Source organism: Schistocerca nitens, chromosome 5 (genome assembly GCF_023898315.1).
Source record: "Schistocerca nitens isolate TAMUIC-IGC-003100 chromosome 5, iqSchNite1.1, whole genome shotgun sequence".
In the NCBI taxonomy this organism is placed as follows: domain Eukaryota; kingdom Metazoa; phylum Arthropoda; class Insecta; order Orthoptera; family Acrididae; genus Schistocerca; species Schistocerca nitens.
Window position 1 is genome coordinate 383,066,635 of NC_064618.1, and position 7,289 is coordinate 383,073,923.

The window sequence follows — 7,289 nt, forward strand, 5'->3', positions numbered from 1 at the left end:
ACCCTTAGATACTTGAAGTCTGGTGCGATTTTCTGTTTTCTCTCCCATATGAAGACCTCAGCTGATGCAGGTGTTCTTCCTCCACTTCTGAGCACCATCATTTCTGTTTTTTGCCACATTTATTTTGAAGCAGTGTTCAGTGCGCCAATCTTCCATGTTGTTGTGCATTGTCTATTGGTTTGTTATTTGTTGTAGCTTTGTAATGCCCTTTGAGCCTATTACAATATCATCTGCATGTGCATATAAGGCTACACCCTCTCCTTGTGGCATTCTTACAGTTTCTTCAGCTGCCAGGATAAAGAACAGAGGACTCAGTGGGTCTGCCTGAAGTACTCTGTTTGTTTGGAGTATCGGCTCTGATAGGGAGATGTTATCTGAGATCCTTATTTCGTTCCATCTCAGTACTCCACTTATGATTCCTGTCCACATGTTGTTTTCACTTCCCGTATGCCCTTTGGCAGGAGCTCTGTTGTGGCTAGAATTGATCTTCCTTTCAGAAATACCATTTGGCTTTCAGCCAGATGTTCATAATTTGTTTACTTTATTCTTTCCATTATTATTATTTTTTTAATATTTTGAAAGGTAAGTTTCCTAGTGCTATGCCTCTGTATTTACTAGGGCTCTTGGGGTCTCCTTTCCCTTTATATAGCACTTTTGTTATTGATTTTCTCTGCTGTTCTGGAATGGAGGCTGTTTCTATGCACTTATTGTAGAGTTTTGTCCACATTGCCTTTAGTATTTGAGATGCGTCATTTAAATATGCACTATACACTTTTCAAGACCTGCAGCTTTTCTGTTGTTGCTTGGCACTGTTAATGGCACCTTTGACCTCTTCTGTGGCCAATGGTACCCATTCCGTAGTTGTTTGTGGCAATGTCTCATTTTTGCCCACTAGTCTTTTAGTCCCTTCTTGTACAGTATGTTTTTGAAGTGCAGCTCCCATTATTTCATTTTGACATAATGCGTTTCTGCTTGTTTTTGGTGGTGTAGTGCAATATAGGGGTCTCTTGAGGTTTCTTCCATTAGTTTCTTTCCTTCTGTTTCCCAAAATCTTCTCTTTTTTTTTTCTTTTTGAGTTTTCTTTGTCATTTTTCAGCATAAGTAATGAGGAATATAGGGTTCTCTGTGCACTCTTCTAGTTGGTGTAGGCTTTCTAGAACATCTTTTCTTAGCCTTTAACACAAGGTGTCAAAACATTATTTTGCTACTCTTTTGTTCCTGGGATTGGTGGCTTGTCTTAGGAGTTCTTGTAATGCTTCTGTTGCTTCCTCTAATGTGCATTGTCTATTAGCATTTCAATTTGTTCTATGTCATCTGATTTTGTTTCCACTTTCCCAATGTCTATTGTTCTTGAAAGTGCTTGTTTCTCCTTTTCGTGTGCTTTTTGCCATTCTCCTTGGATACTTGCATGTGGTTTGCAGTCCAGAGAGGTATTATATTGCCCCTTGTTGTTTCTATTAGGAATACGATGTCTGTTGTGCTTTTGTCATTGTGGTAAATATATGTAGGTTTGTCGGGATTGTTTAATAGGATAAAGCCTTCTTCCCACAACTTTTCCTCTATTATTTTCGTTTTGTAGTTTTGTGTATCCATTCTGCAGTAAAGGCTCTGACAATAATTGATGGTTTATCATATGTATTCTGATCAGCTGGTCTATTTCATTCATTCATATTGTTCGGTTGGAAGTATGCTGATATTATTATAATGTGTATCAGTCCTGTCAGGAATGTATGTTCCTGTTTAATCACCTTGTATTGCTTGTAGATGAGTGCAGTAAACTTCCAGGAAGGTCGTTAAGGTTCCTACAGCTCCTACATTCTCCTTTTTTTTCTTTTTTTTCCGCTGTGTTCTTGTGTCTTATTAAAGAGAGATCCCTCTGTTTTGGCGAAAAAAACGAGGACTGTGAAAGCATCTGACCATAATTCCTGCTGCAATTCAGTTTTGCCAAATCTAAGTTGTGAAAGAGGATGCCTACTTAAAAGGAATTCGTATTATTGTTGTTTGGTAGTTTGTCACATTTTATGATCCCTGTGATTCCTTTCTTATTGAGAAATTGTTTTACTGAATCTGATGTTGTCTCAAGTTTCAGCCGTCGCATGCAGAGCCAGGCTGTCTTATCTGCAGCATGTATATTTGCATCTCGTGGTCCAGTACCAATCAATGTCTCATGTTGCTTAGCTGATCTTCTCTCTCTTCTGCATGTAACTTTGTTCCATTGTTCTTTGTTTCCATTCAGTTCTGTTTCTTGATCTCGTGTCACATTTCTTGTTATGAGTGTTTCATCTTCATTCGCGTGAAACACATTTTCTGTTTCCCTCTCTGTGCTGTTGTGCCTTTGTTGTGGTTTTGGTGTATTTAGTCTTGTATTTTCAATTTCTTCCTGTTGCAGAATCTTTACAATGTTTATGAAATCCTTCATCATGAGGCTTATGTTTTGCGTAACTTTTTCTTTAATTTTCCCTCTAGTATTGTATCATGGTCAAGAGGCTGGCTGGTTGCTGTAGTTACAGGCTGTCCTGCTAAGTGTCGATATGTGATGGTTGCCGCTCTCAGTTTCTTGTATCGAGTGAACGAGTGGCACCACTTGTCTCACAACGCTGCAGTCTTTCCCCTCTGTCTGGGGGTTGCTAACCTTACTTTTTGAGATTGTGTTGTCTTTATTTTAGTGTTTTCCATGATCGCGTCCAGTTTTATTACACTGAAACATTCTCTCAAGGTACTCACTTCCTTAAATAGGTCATCTTTCATCCCTTTCTTGGATTATCCTGTACTATCCACCAAATTTATCAAACTTTGTAGTGCTCACTTATCACTTTTGTCTACGGTGTCTGCCATTTTAACCTAGAAAATAGGAGAGGACTTTAATATCAGTATTACATCTCACAGTAAGAAATTAATGGGACAGGATCAGTCTAAGGTTTCCAATCTGTTGGATTTTTGAGAACAATTAGATATCATCATAGTACTGCAGGCTCAAGTTGGGACACAATGCCGAAATCCATATGCTTGCCAACACCCACGAGCTTAGCAACTGCTGACCAGGCACTGGGGCAGTAACCAGCATTTCAAGACTTTAAGCAGTGCCTGGCCACGTACATGATCTCACCAGCAGCAAGACCTATCTTGTCACGTAATAAGGCTGCCACCTGGCCAGCTGGGCATATTGCTACAGCTCAGCTTCAAATGGGCATCCACTGTGTGCCAGCTGCTGCTGTGAGGCCACTGACGGTCTTCCGACAGGACTACGAGCCAAGGGTCCTGCCACTGCCAGATGGGCCGAGGGTTGAATTGTCTCCCTCCTAGTATGAGCTGTCGAGTGCGGGGACACGGCGTAACAATGCCGGCCTACCACATCTGACGCGACACTGCCAAAGGGCGCCAACAGTGCGAGGTGTTGGCACTGCTGGGGCAGCAGTTACTGTTGCCCTCGTGACACTGCTTGCTGCCACTGTGGGCCACAAGATCAGTGCCTGACCATGCCGCAGAAATAGAGTAGCACAGGTCGACGTCGGGCTGTGCCACCAGATGAGAGCAAGCATCTGTAACTGCTGTAGTTTGTTGAAGTAATAGAAGAGTTTATATGCACATTATCTGTCTTGGTGCAGCCACCTTCTCCTCATACTGGCCTCTTGTAGCCCTTGCAACTCACTGAACACACAACTCCCATTTGTGTCGGAGCCATTACCATTTTTGACAACTAGGAGAATGGCTCTTCCAATGCTTCACTCCTGCACCGTGGGTCATTATATCTGTTGTTACTGGACTTGTCGTATTTCCACTGTCCTGTTTTTCATAATGTCTGGTGTTGACTCACTTCTTATACCTAAGAGAGATCCAAGGGATGAGACAATGATACCAGTTGTGTGTAAACAATGTAATTTGCTGGGTTATACGGCTCCTTGCACTGAATCACTCAGTGTGTTGTGTTGGGAATGTTGAGGGAAATGCTTATCACCAGCCAGTGCAGGGAAAGTGTGTGGTTGACACTAGGGAGGCTGTGGTTGCCAGGGAAGTATAAGCCAGTGTAGATAGAAGACGATTGTAGGCATAGTTTGTTGTACATAGAGGAGTAGGAATTTAGTAGCCTGTACTAGTGTATATGATATGTCTATACAAAGCGGAGTGCAGCTGTATATACATAAATTTTTATCTGTGTTTTGTCTTATTAATTACTTGGGGCAGATGTGAATGTACAAGTGAAGCAGAGAAAATGCTTGTTTTTCGCTTGTGAATAACTGAAACCTGGTTTTATTTATAAAAAAGCTTGCATTAAGTAATAATACTTTTATTGCCTTATTTGAAATCTATATACATTAATTAGGTTTGGAAATTAATGTCATTGAGATGATGTCCTCCTTGTTGGACGCAAATTTGAACCCTCTACGAATAAATCAAAGTCTACCACCTGCTTTACCCATGACCGAGCCTATGTGATCATGCCACTTCATATCATCTTCATCTACATCTGTATCTACACATATACTCTTTAAACCAACGTGAAGTGCATAGGCAAGGGTATGTCCCATTGTACCAGTTATTAGGGTTTCTTTCTGTTCCATTCACGAATGGAGTGTGGGAAGAATGATTGTTTGAATGTCTCTGTGCAAGCAGTAATTATTCTAATCTTATCCTCACAATCCTATGTGAGTGATACATAGGTGGTTGTAGTATACTTCTAGAGTGATCATTTAAAGCTGGTTCTTGAAACTTTGTTAGTAGACTTTTTTGGAATTGTTTGTGTCTATCTTCAATGGACTTCCAGTTCAATTCTTTCAGTATCTCTGTGACACTCTCACATGGATTAAACAATCTTGTGACCACTCATACTGCCCTTCTCTGTATATGTCTGTCCTATCTGGTATGGGTCCCAAACACTTCAGAAATTTGTAAGCAATCTCCTTTGTAGACCGATTGCACTTCCCCAGTGTTGTACCAATAAACCGAAGTCTACCATCTCCTTTACCCACAACTGAACCTATGTAATCATTCCGTTTCATATCCCTACAAAGTGTTACACCCAGGTATCGATATGAGTTGGCTGATTCCAACAGTGACTCACTGATATTACAGTCATAGGATACTATGTTTTTTTTCGTTTTGTGAAGTGCAAAATTTTACATTTCTGAACATTTAGAGTAAGTTGCCACTCTCTGCACCACATTGAAATCTTATCAAGATCTGATTGAATATTTATGTAGCTTTTTTCAGATAGCACTTCATTATAGATAACTGCACCTTATGCAAAAAGCGTGACTGTACTATTAATTTTGTCTGCAAGGTCATTAACCTCTAGAGTCCTGAAGGTTGGTCCGAAGTCTGATTTTATTTAAACTGATATTCACAAGCGATAAGGACACAAATAAGTCAAAAATACAGAGAACAATTTTATTTTCATTTTTACATATATTTTCCAGATGGTATCATATGTGATACCTGCAGTCTATGTCAATGCAAAGTAATACACATTAGTGTTACAACAAAATTATTCTTAACATATAAAATAATTCTATCTTTGTGTGAGAAAATCTGGAGCGTTGCACTATATGGTGCGGAGACCTGGACATTGAAGAAGGAAGATTAAAGAAGATTGGAGGCACTAGAGATGTGGATGTGGGAAGAATGGAAAAATTGAAATGGGAAGACCGAGTAAGAAATGAAGAAGTATTAAGAAGAGTTGGAGAAGAAAGAAGCATGCTGAAAGTTATCAGAAAGAGAAAATAGAACTGGATTGGAAATTGTTTGAGGAGGGACTGTTTATTGAAGGAAGGAATAGAAGGAATGGTGGATGGAAAAAGGGGAAGAGGAAAAATAAGATATCAAATACTGTACAATATCAAAGGAGACAAATATTCAGAAATGAAAAGACTGGCTATGGACAGACATAAGTGGAAGAGGCTTAACTCATGACAAGACCTGCCGTAAGGCAGAATACCATACCACCACTGTGTGAGAAAAGTAACATAAGTTCAAATTCATTTCTTGTGAAAAAGAGCAAAACAATTTCTTTCAGAGGTAAAGCACAGGAACATTTGAAATGTGCTACATCGTACAACTGTTATACCTCTACAACCCTCTAACCTGCATTTTGATCTATTTTGCTGTATGTTGTCCATCATCTGAGACATGTGCTTAGCATGTGCCCTGAATGGCAAAGATGGTAAAGTTTCTGGTGCTCTTGCCCAATTTTCTGGTGGACCTTCATCACCACCACCCTCATCATCATCATTGCTCGAATCTGATCTTTGTTCATTTTCTGGCTCACCATAGAAAATAAGGTTTTGTGCAACATCAAGCTTGATATTGCATGATGTCTTTTCTCATAAATTCATTGCTTTGCGTTGCTTGCCTATATTCTAGCCAAGCTGCTGCAACAGCAAAATATTTGAAGTAGTGGTCCATTAGTTAGTTCTGCTTCTAATTGGATATTTTCCCCACTACCCTTTCCAGGAGATCCACACCACCCATATATTTGTCATATTTGGTAACTGCAGTTGGCCTATGAATTCGGACATAAACCTTATCTTTCTTTGACCAATGTTGAATTTGACAGTGGGATGAACACCAAAAGCAGAAGATGCAACATAAATAGGTTTATTGTCAAACCATTTCATTGCAGCTATTTTTTGATCACTCCTTACAACCTGATAAAAAGAACCTGTGCCCTCCCTTTTCATATCTAAATCTCTCTTGAAATTTACAGTTTTTGGAAGATGATTAGCCATGATAGTTCCAATTGCTAAGATTGGCCCATGAGGTAGGAGACTATCTAATAAGGGGACAGATGTGAAATATCTGTCAATGTATATTAATGACCCAGGTGGCAAGGAATCTGAAAGCTTTAGAACAACATGCCCTCCAATATGAAGGTTGTCAGGTACTGGAATTTTTCCAGACGTGATATCTTTACCCTTTCCTTGGTATAGCAAAAAGTCAAGTGGTATACCGTTGGATGTAGCTAGCATAAAGCTCTTCAAGCCAACTGGGTGAGGTTCACCCCTAACATACTGTCCTGTTCTTACTTGACCTGTAAACGGTATCATCTGCTCATCTATACATGCATGAGTTAATCAGGATTTATTTCAAAATGCATTTCTTAGTCTGTCAAGGAGTGGTCGTACCTTCCAATAACTGTCACTTCATTTAGTTTTCTCTAATACAGCGTTGTCATTAACTAGTTTCAGATTATATCTTTTCAGGTAAAACCTGTCACTGCTAATTGTATCTGCAATCAGTGGATAGCGTGTTCGCCTTTCCCAACACATTCTCAATCTAGGGAACCCCAGTAATGC